Raw genomic sequence first — 10725 nt, 5'->3', positions numbered from 1 at the left:
TCTTGCTGGTTTTCGAGTATTGCATTGAAAGTCCATGTACTTTCTCTTCTTTCCCTGTTCCAAGAGAGTTCTTTGGAAGCTTGTGTTATCTGTGAGAAGGTTGCAACATCAGAACTACTGATTCCAGTGCCTTTATCTGAACTTGATGTATTGTTATCTCTATTATAGCTTAGATGCAGTGTTTTAAACAAAACTAGGAGGCTACAAGAGCAAATTGAAGGAAAGGGTTGTAGAGAAGGAGCAGAGAAAGAATGTAGAGAACCTGATTTAGGATTGAAATCCATCAGTCTGCTGCTTCAGGCTCCTTACAGGAGGTGGTGAAGGAGTTTGGTAAGGAACTTTCATGTAAGCAGTAGTGTAGGTTTGCAGAGGTGTTTGGCAGCACCAAGAGAATTTGCTACAAATCATACCTCTCAAATAGCAATTTACAACAACACAATCATCCCAGTTTTTATTTCAGCCCTAAGCTCTATCTGAAAATCATCAACCAGAGGTATTGTCCTGTTTGTTGTCCTCCTGTTGTGCCACTGCCGGAGAGTATCTCTGGCCTCTGAGCTGAGCTGTAGGGCGATTTGTTCTTCCTGGAAGTTCTTGAACAGTGAAAGTGCTCCATAAGCACTTGTCAAATAATAGCCTCCTGTGAAGGACAGCAAGGGAAGAACGTCTCAGAGTGGTCTCAGTCACAGGTACAGACCGTTTTCTTTGAGATGTATAAATACATCCAGAGAGGCACCCAGACACACACACGGATATACAGAAAGTCCCTTTATTCTATGGCCAAAATATTTACACACAAAAGGAAAACAGCTCATTGGCCTGCAAAACGCTGGAGGGTGTATTCTCAGCCACTGAGACGCATTCAGTGGTTGCATGTGCTCCATATGATACGGCGGTGCCTACGGCTGGGTCCCCTCATGCTGAGGAAAGCCGATTCCTTAAATGACTCCTGTCTCTCCTTTACTCCCACGTGTTTATTCCTCTACTCTTGGAACACCAGCTTTATTTTAAATGATTATCTAACAGGGTTTTGTCTTCTTCCCAAGCTTCAGAGGTGGATGAAATAAACACGGCTGCTTAAACAAAGTAAAAGACAATCTACCGGTGTTCATCAACATCAAAGCAACCGCTCTTAGTGGCAATAAAGCAACAATTGAGTGTGAGATTTGTACTCTGCAATCATCCCAAAGGGTTGCCTTTGTTTTTAAAACAACAACTGGTCTGTCACCTTTGTGGCATTCCCCATAATGTCCAACTTGTTCGGGAGATGGTGTGTACAGTCCTGCATACTCCACCTTTATTACACAAACAGAGAACAAATTAAAGCCACAACAGAAGCTGTACAAAAGAAGCTGCAGGTCACAAAGTAAAAGAGTCTCGACGGGAGGTAACGGTCCGCAGCAACAGGAGACCCACTGTCTGTCTTATCTTTTCCAAGTCAGCCATTTGGGTGGGAGTGTCCAGCTAAGAGGCGGCACAGTCTGTTCAGAGGCGTTCAGAGATGCGTTCTGTACACAGGGTAGTATTTTCTGTATTACCGACAGTGTCCCCTCTCAGCCTTTAGCTTTGCAACGAGATTGACACACAAAATTCATGCGAGACCCATTAGATAAATTGGACAATACATTACAGTTGAAATGCACAACCCCAAAGCACTACACAATTTTTTCTGCACGGTAGAGCTGAGCTAGTGCCAAAGACAGGCCCAGCCTATGGACAGACTTCCTTTGCAGCATTCATAATAATGTGACTTAATAGTCCAGGAAAACTTTCGGCTTTTCAAGCGTGTTACTGATCTCCAGCTTCACATCTCAATTATTTTCCATGCTAAGATTCCTAACAATGTGCTCAAGGATGCTCTGTACACCAAGCAAGGAGCACACTAGTGCCAGACTGGAGGAATCGTGGCATGAATTCTCCCAGGCATAATGGCATACAAGATGATACAGCAACTTCAGAAAGCCAAGATGCAGCAGGAATAGGAAACACATACACATACCTAAACACGCAGCTAGGCTTGGCCACAAGAACCTTTAAACTTTCTCATAAACTTTTTAGATTCTGGGGCCTACCGGAGCCTTGCAGAAAACTTGTTTGTTAAAAATGCTACCATGGAAACAGCAAGGAGGCAGATTTCCTTGCTTCTAGCAGACTTAAGTCCTCATGCAAGTAATGCCTCAAGAAACACATTCCTAGGGCTCAGAAAAATACTTTGTGAGAAGCAAATATTGGAAAGAAGTAAAAATCATTAAAAGGGAGCAATATTTTCAAAGCACTTGCCCAAAGGTGCAAAGAGTCCCCCAGAAGTTTTCACACAGCACCTAACCCAAGTCTCATTATGTGCCTCACAGTGAGCTGAGTGCTGCTGCCCCATAAGTACTCTCAGGAAATTTTTCAGGCACAAAAGGCTAAGGCCATTGGGCACCTGCACAATGGATGTCCTTGCCTGCAGAGTCAAAGCGGGTTAGAAACAACGTATTTGCTCGTAAAGCAATGCACAGCAGCACATTTTCAGGCTGCTGGGGCTTGTGCTCTGCGAGCTACCCAGCAGTGGAAATGATTAGGACATTGTCCTGCTACACTACTAACATCACTGTCATTAGGTCTCCCCTTAACAGGATTTCTACTCAAACAAGAGGAACAGCAACTGTGCTGTGAGGAAGAACATCCCCTCACTAGTCCTTCAGGGGGTTCTAGTAAAAATAAAAAAAATCCATTACCTTCTCCATACACCAAGGATGGATCCAGCCACTCTGTCATGTATTCGATTTCAGTCTCCAGCTCATCACACTGGGCTAGGGCCTATGTCAACACAGGCAGGAAGTCATCAGCTCCATACGGCCTCCCTGGGTTGAAGGGAATGCAGGCAGTGAGAGACAAACCACACTTTTTCACCAGTTCCCGTGTTTGAAAGGAAAGCACTCTTTTGTGCCTTCTCAAGCCAGCATGTCTGTGTTACTCCAGAACCCCCTGGAGTCACCAACGTGCAGCAAAGAGAACGTCGCCTGACACTCACTGCACGGAAGACCGGCTCAATCCTGTCCTTCCAACAAGCACGAATCTTACGATGCACGCCTTGAGGCATGCAAGGGAAATTTAGAGAGTGGGCTCACCTTGGCACCAGCTCAACCAGTGAACTGGTGGAAAGGCTGCCATGCCAGACACCTGCACCGCTCTCATTGCCTGAGAGATGATGGATAGGCGTTTTCTTTATACATCCAGGGATAACATCCACCTTCTGGAAGTGTCCAGACACCAACACCAGTCTCTGAGTATGAATCCCACAGCAGAGAAGCCCAAGTATAAAAGCCTATAAGATTTGACAAGGAAATTCAACTCATTTCCTTGGCAGAGAATAGTCAAAAACACCAGTGAGCAATGGCTCCTGTACCTGAAGGGAGCCTACAAGAAAGATGAGGAGAGACTGTAAGGGCCTGGAGTGACAGTGACCCACAAAGACTGTGCTGTACCCAGGCCCGTCCGCGGTCCTGGCACTTTTCCTGCATTTTGATTTTCTGTTCAGAAGTCACTATGTGGCCAAATCTCTGGGTCTGGCTAAATGGTGCTTAGTGCAGAACTGATGTGATGGTCACTCGGAATCGCCCAGAGCAGGAGCCAACTTGCAACTCTGGTGAAACTCAAGTGACACCAGCTGAGGCACACGCTCCACATAACACACTGTGGGTGTGCCAGGGTCAGGGGCAAATGGTCAGGGCTTACCTTCTCCTGGTTTGAGGCCCGGTTTGGCAACAACACAACATTCCAGTGCAGGATCAGTGCCAAAGGGAAGGGCTGCGCAGATGCCCTGAGCCCGTCTCTGCATCAGCAGCAGTGGGTGGGTGGACCTCACCTATTTCCAGATTCAAATCCATTTGTTTGTCACTCCTGCTAATTTCTAGGCTCTGAAAGCTCATTTCAGCTGTTGAGTGACAGCACTAGCTGGTCCGTGGATTTAAGGAAGCAGACAGTCTTTGGGAATGTGTGTTGCCATTTGAGACTTGTCCAAGAAAAGGGGCACAGGGGGACAGGAGGAGGACAGGTGTTAGGGACCGAGTCCGGAGAGCTGGCCGCATAAATGACATGTACACCGATACGATTAAGCATTGTTCTCCCCTTATTGTTCAACTATGCCAACTTACATCTACTTTTGCAAAGATTCACACCCAGTCCCTCTAGATGGCCTCTAATGAGGGGGGGAGCCGGGCAGCTGTATACCTTGCCAAGGACTCTCAGGGCTGCCTGCAGTCAGGGGCCTGTTCAGGGGCTTTTCCTCAGCAACCCTGGGTTGTCCAATCTTTCCAGGGGTATCATATGCCCTTGTTCCATAAGGAATCCCTCTACAGACAGGGAGTTGTCACCGGCCCCGTGCTCATGGGCTGCAGGGGACACCTGCACTGAGGAGGAAATGGAAACGGGAAAGAGGGAAATGCAACCGGATGGGACGCACCTCTGGCACCACATTTCCTCTTCTTCCTGCTGTCCTGAAAAGGCCCAGGTAAAACCAGTCCCTCAGACCTTGCCTCCCTGAACGCCAGGAGAGCCGGTGTTTTACCCAGATCCCAGTGCCCTGCACGGCTGCGCTGACACGAGCGCAGGCCGAACGCTCCGCCCAGCACCATCCCTCATTTGCCTCCCACGGCTCCCCAAGCGGCCCCAAACCACCCCAGCGTGTCTGTGCCGGGGCCAGGGCCTGCCCCGAGCCCGACCAGAGGCTGTCACCCAGCCCTGCACCAGCTGCCACCCCCGGGAGAGCTGGGAATGCACTGAGAGCTCGGCTCCCCGGGCTCCCCAGCACCCAAACCGGTCCTCACACACACAGAAATGCCCAACCTGCCCCTCTGGGCACAGCCAAACACCACAATTCCATCATCCCCAAGGAACTCTGGCACTTGCCTCTTCACCTCTGCCCATTTCCAGTAGCCGGGGCTAGGACCGGCCTGTCAGAAAGAGCATTCCCTAGGCAGTTCATCCCAGCCCAGAGGAGAAGAGGAGCCTGTCCCTGACCCACACCATGGGCAGGACAAGGGGGGCCCTAGCTGGCTTTGCCTACTCCAACACCAAAGCTCTTGGTCCCAAAGATGGGGCGAGTTCAGTGGTTTTTCCTGTCCTGAAAGAGAGCAGAAAAGGGAAGTTAATCCCACTGTGGAATCCAAGACTCCTGCATTTCATATTTCTGCTCTGATTGCGCACCGTGCAGTTTTATCCATGGGAAAAAAAAGGAGAATGACACCATATCAAATAAAAAGTTGATTTATCCACGTAGGGGCTATGGAGAGAAGGATACAAAGGAATTTTTCCATGATTTTGGGGCTTGAAGAGGGAGTGAATTTCCCTCAAAGCTGGGAAGGGCCTGAGGATGATAAAGCAAAGGAGCAGCTTCATCTCTCCCTGGCAGAGAGCTCTGGGCTCCATTATGGATACAAATCAATCCCAGCAGGATTTCAAAGGGTTTCTTTAGGATGTCAGGTCCCCCTTTATCAGATCCCTGCTGGGATTCAGGGCCTGCCTGGTCACGGGGTGCTTTGATAAGGGCTGGATTTAAATCCCAGATCTGAGAGCAGACATGAAAGTTCCCTGGGTTTCTAAGGGTTGAAAAGCTCGAGCTGGATTCGCTGCAGAGCTGAAAAGTCAGGACAAGAGAGAGCAGGGAGTGGCCAGCAGGCTCAGGCTCCTGATCACGCCCCTGGGATCCATGGGATCCATAGGATCCGTGGCCTCTGGCACGCTGCTCCAGCACCCTGCAGGGTGACTGACAGCCGGGCAGGGGAAGGAGCCACCAGCAGCTCTGCGATGTGCACCATCACTCACCTTGCACGTGGCCTAAACAGCCACCAAGCACCGATGGACTGACTGAGCCGAAAATATCGGAGAGATCTCAGTTTGCACTCCAAATTCCCTGCAGCCTGTTCCCTTCCTGATCCATCCCTTGAAGCAGCAAGAGTGGAATTCCTTCCGTGGTTGCTCTTTCCCTCCTGTTTTCCACTCAACAAGAAAAAGCAGCCACGTGAACAGGAGTAAAAGCCCCAAACCCACAAAAAAGCACATTCTCAGCATCACTAATCCCTGCCAAATTGCCAGGAACCTTCCAAAACTACATCCAAGCTTGGAAACAGGGAGCCAGTTGTTTGTTTAAGCAGCTATTGATCCCGTCTCTTCCAGCTAATTAAACTATTCACTATTTAAACTCATTAAACTGCTCATCCTGCTCCTGGCAGCCAGAGGCAAAGAAGAAATCGTATCTAGATTAAATGGTGATGGTGAATGTGCCCATGCCAGTCCTTGGAGAGGTTGGAATTGCATCCCTGTTCCTCTGCTCTCTTTTCCTTCCTTTTTCCTGCAGTGATTCCCACCCGGATTCCTCAGCTCCAGCTCTCTGAGCAGCCTCACGGGGAGCATTTCATCCCCTTGGAGCCAACTCCATTTGTTGCATCCTTCATGCCTCAACCACTCCTAAAAGCAGGGAAGTGCTGATGGGCAGTGCAGCTGCTTCCACTCGGGAATGTTTCCAGTGGAACAGGGAGGGAATTCTGAGAAGCTTCCACCCACTGCACGTTATTGCTGGATAAAAGGTGAGGCAGCAAAGGATCAACAAAGGGAGATTTCAGCAAGACAAAGTCCAGACAGAGAGGCTGCAAGTGTGGCTGGGGCTGCTAAGCTGGGAAAACTGCAAGGTCAGGCTGTGGGAACATGGATTATACTGAGGTCTGGAGCCGGTGTTGGGAAGAGAGGGAGAAGGAGAACGAGAACGAGAACAAGAGAAAGGGCCCAAAGTAACTGCACAGTGAATTTCCTTACCATGAGCCAGGCTCATTCCTTGAGCTGACCAATATCTCTGAGCTCCCCTTCATGGCACAGCCCTGCCAGTAAAGAAGTTCCTGCTGCTCCCACTGGAATTCTGTAGCGTGCCTGGCATTCCATACGTTCTGCTGCCTGAGAATTCCTGCAGCCGTCCTTGGGAAGAGCAGTTCACTGCCACAGGAGGAACAAGAGGAAAGCAGTTGCCACTCTCGGGTTCTGTGCTCTGTAAAAAGTAAAACCAGATAAAGATCAAAGCTCCATAAAGCTGGAACCATCTCCAACCTCGGGACAGCCCTTCTGTGGGAAAAGTGTGGATGGGCAATTAGGAAGGAGATCATCATGCACATGGGCAAGAGGGGGGGAATTAAATTCTGCTGCTTTCTGATTGAGGCCTGCTTCAATTTGCAGCCTTTATAATATCAGTTTAATGGGACTTTTTGTGCTTTAAAGAGGTTTTTATTAGCTGGGGGTTGTCCCTGCCTGGACTGAGGCACAGCACAATGAGTCTCCTGCCTCCTGAAGCCGTGTCGTTATCCCAGCATCTGAAATTAAAAACCAGCACTCTGGGAAACCTCTCTACTCTGAGGAGAAGTGTGAGGAGTGTTTGGGTCTGTGGAGAGCCTGGAACAGCTCTGAGAGACACCAAACATCCTGTGGATCCCAATGAACAGCAAAACATTCCAGCAGCTCCTTCCAACACCGCCCTTGTAGGGAACTCTGTCACCCCAGTGGGTATTTGTGGGAGTAAGGAAGAAATCCCACTGATGACCTCAGTGTGATCACCTCTGGTTCGTCTGGAGATAAATCTCCTTTATCCTTCTGGGAGAATAAAGGAATCCAATGCTGCCTTAATCCCCTGCTCCTCGGAGTCTGGATTTCCAGAATCCGTCTCCTGGCCCAGCATGGGAAGGGTTGTCCAGCGCTGGAACAGCTGCCCAGGGCAGTGGTGGAGTCACCAACCCTGGAAGTGTTCATAAAATACATGGATATGGCACTTGAGTGTTCATAAAATACATGGGGAAATACATGGGGAAATATAGGGATAAATACAGGGGGAAATACGTGGATAAATATATGGATAAATGTATATGGATAAACATATATGGATAATCCATGGATAAACATATGGATAAATATAGGGATAAATAGGTATGGATAAATATGTACGGATAAATACAGACCTTGCCTCCCTGAACGCCAGGAGAGCCGGTGTTTTACCCAGATCCCAGTGCCCTGCACGGCTGCGCTGACACGAGCGCAGGCCGATCGCTCCGCCCAGCACCATCCCTCATTTGCCTCCCACGGCTCCCCAAGCGGCCCCAAACCACCCCAGCGTGTCCGTGCCGGGGCCAGGGCCTGCCCCGAGCCTGACCAGAGGCTGTCACCCAGCCCTGCACCAGCTCCCACCCCTGGGAGAGCTGGGAATGCACTGAGAGCTCGGCTCCCCGGGCTCCCCAGCACCCAAACCGGTCCTCGGACACACAGAAATGCCCAACCTGCCCCTCTGGGCACAGCCAAACACCACAATTCCATCATCCCCAAGGAACTCTGGCACTTGCCTCTTCACCTCTGCCCATTTCCAGTAGCCGGGGCCTGTCAGAAATAGCATTCCCTAGGCAGTTCATCCCAGCCCAGAGGAGAAGAGGAGCCTGTCCCTGACCCACACCATGGGCAGGACAAGGGGGGCCCTAGCTGGCTTTGCCTACTCCAACACCAAAGCTCTTGGTCCCAAAGATGGGGCGAGGTCAGTGGTTTTTCCTGTCCTGAAAGAGAGCAGAAGAGGGAAGTTAATCCCACTGTGGAATCCAACACTCCTGCATTTCATATTTCTGCTCTGATTGCTCACCATGCAGTTTTATCCATGGGAAAAAAAAGGAGAATGACACCATATCAAATAAAATTGCCCTTTTCCAGCATTTTTATTCCAGGCATTAAAAGGATGCTCATTTCTCTTCTAGCACTGTTTCCCTCATTTTAGGAGAACTGTTTTCATCCCAGACCCCACTCGTCAGTTGTTCGATCCTCTGGCACTGGATTTGGACAAAGGAAGGGACGCACCCGGATCGTAAGAAATCACTGAGAGAAAACCCTTCCAAAACCCGACAGAGAAAAATAACAGGAGATGCAGGAAGACACATCCCTCATTTGCACATCCGGAATGCTTTTCTAAAGACTTCTCTGCATCTGGACGCTCTTTGCTCTTGGCTTTCTTCACAAGAATGCATTTGCTGCTAAACACGTCTCAGACCCTTATTTGATCGGGATAAGGTGGGATGGAGATGAAGACTCCCACAGGGAATAGCCAGGGAGATGCAGGGCCTGGGAACATCAAGGACGGAGAAGAGAAGGAACAGGGATTGTTTTTCTTGTTTAGAGCCAGCAGTGCTGTGAGCTTGGAGAACACACGGCACCGCAGGGATCCAGGGCAGGAGCGGGATAACTCCGGGATAAGGGGAATCTGCTCCCACTCCAGGGCTGTGCCAGTGAAGGAGGGGAATTTTTTAGTGCCTTCATTGCACGCAAAAACCAAACCCAGCACCACCGAGCTGGACTTCTGTGAGCTGCAAAACAAAGCGGCCCCTGGCCTTTGGGGGAACACAACCTCACCGAGTCACGGAGCCAGGGGATGACACTTGGGAATGATCCTTGCTGCCTGCAGGCAAATCAGATGAGGGAGCCACAGGAGCTCTGGGGTTTCCTGCTCTTCCTGCAACGCCATCGGTCCAGACCAGGAGACCTTTCCTGGAACAGATCTTCCCTGTAAAGGGAGATGCACCAAAGCTCAAGCCCTCATTTAGAGAGCCTTGGAAAAGCAAAGGTGAGAGGGGATTACCTGGAGCCCCAGGGGACCGAGGTGAAGGCGATGAAGAAGCAGACAGCAAAGTGCTTCCACTGCTTCTCACTCCAGCAAGGGGAACATCCCTGGAATTTCATGTCCAGCGTCTCTCCCAAGCCCCACAGGTGAACCCACACGTACTCCAGGACTGATCTCCTTCAAACTTCCAGCAGCACAGACCCACCGGGAGGAACTGCAATCCAAGGACACACATCAGCAACCGTCTTCCCGCTTGCCGCTCTCTCCACATTTTCCCTTTCCAGTGGGATGCAGGTGCCACCCCCCAGAGGCAGGAGAACTGCCTTGCAATCCAGTACAAAACCTGCCTGGAAAGCCCAGGATGCCCGGAGCCAGCAGCCGTTTCTCCTGGAGCTCCTGCTGACAGCCATTTGAAGCCTGCTGTGCCTCACAGCTGCTTTTCTGCCAAGGGCATTCCCATCTTTTCTTTTTTAGCCCAAATAAAGGTTTGCAAAGCTGAGTTTTGTGAGAAGTGCTTCATATTTGGATTATTCTTAACTTGGAGTTTCCCTCGGCACCAAAATCAGGGGGTAAACCCAACATGGCCTCAAAGGGCCATAAGATCCCAGATATGCAATCCCCGGTTCCCTCAGGATTGGTTCATTAAAGCTTTTCAGGGGTAATTTGGCAAACTTCAGGGTTTGGTGATTTCACCATCAAAGCCACATGAAACCTGTGCAAAAGGAACTTAACTAAAGCTGGCTAAAAGTGGTCCCTGCTGATGACTCATTAAAACACCCCCTTAAAAAGGAGCTAGGATTGATTCCACACTCACAAACCCCCCTTGCCACGATCGGCGCTCTCTGCCCGCCAAGGACACGGCACCGGGCAGGGACATTTCTCCCACTCCCCGGCAGAGACCTCCTCCTGCCACATCCAGGGAACCGCAGCCGCTCAGGGAACACCAACTTTGTCCTGGGCTGGGAACAGGACAGGGACAAGGAACACTTTGAAGTCATTCCCACCTCGGTGCCGTCCAGACCTGGCAGAAAGCGCTTCCCACACCTCTCCTGGAATTCTCTTCCCCGGCCCTTCCAGCTTCGGAAGGCTTCTGGGGGAGCCTCAAGTTTCGGTGC

The 10725-nt window shown here is 50.2% G+C and overlaps 1 long non-coding RNA gene across 2 annotated transcripts; it reads right to left on the bottom strand.

Annotated features, from left to right (window-relative positions):
* Positions 1–752: 752 nt before the first annotated feature.
* LOC125335970 lies at positions 753–6811 on the bottom strand. 2 transcript variants are annotated; one of them, XR_007207602.1, is made up of 3 exons: positions 6793–6811; positions 2718–2843; positions 753–1561 (listed from the first exon to the last, which is right to left on the bottom strand). It is a non-coding gene; the product is annotated as an uncharacterized LOC125335970 (long non-coding RNA). The 2 variants fall into 2 exon arrangements; XR_007207601.1 differs by lacking the exon at positions 6793–6811 and adding an exon at positions 3111–4295.
* Positions 6812–10725: the final 3914 nt, after the last annotated feature.

The sequence above is a fragment of the Corvus hawaiiensis genome, chromosome 19, assembly GCF_020740725.1.
Source record: "Corvus hawaiiensis isolate bCorHaw1 chromosome 19, bCorHaw1.pri.cur, whole genome shotgun sequence".
NCBI lineage: Eukaryota > Metazoa > Chordata > Aves > Passeriformes > Corvidae > Corvus > Corvus hawaiiensis.
The sequence above is the reverse complement of the archived record's forward strand: the minus strand, read 5'-3'. Positions and strand labels throughout refer to the sequence as shown.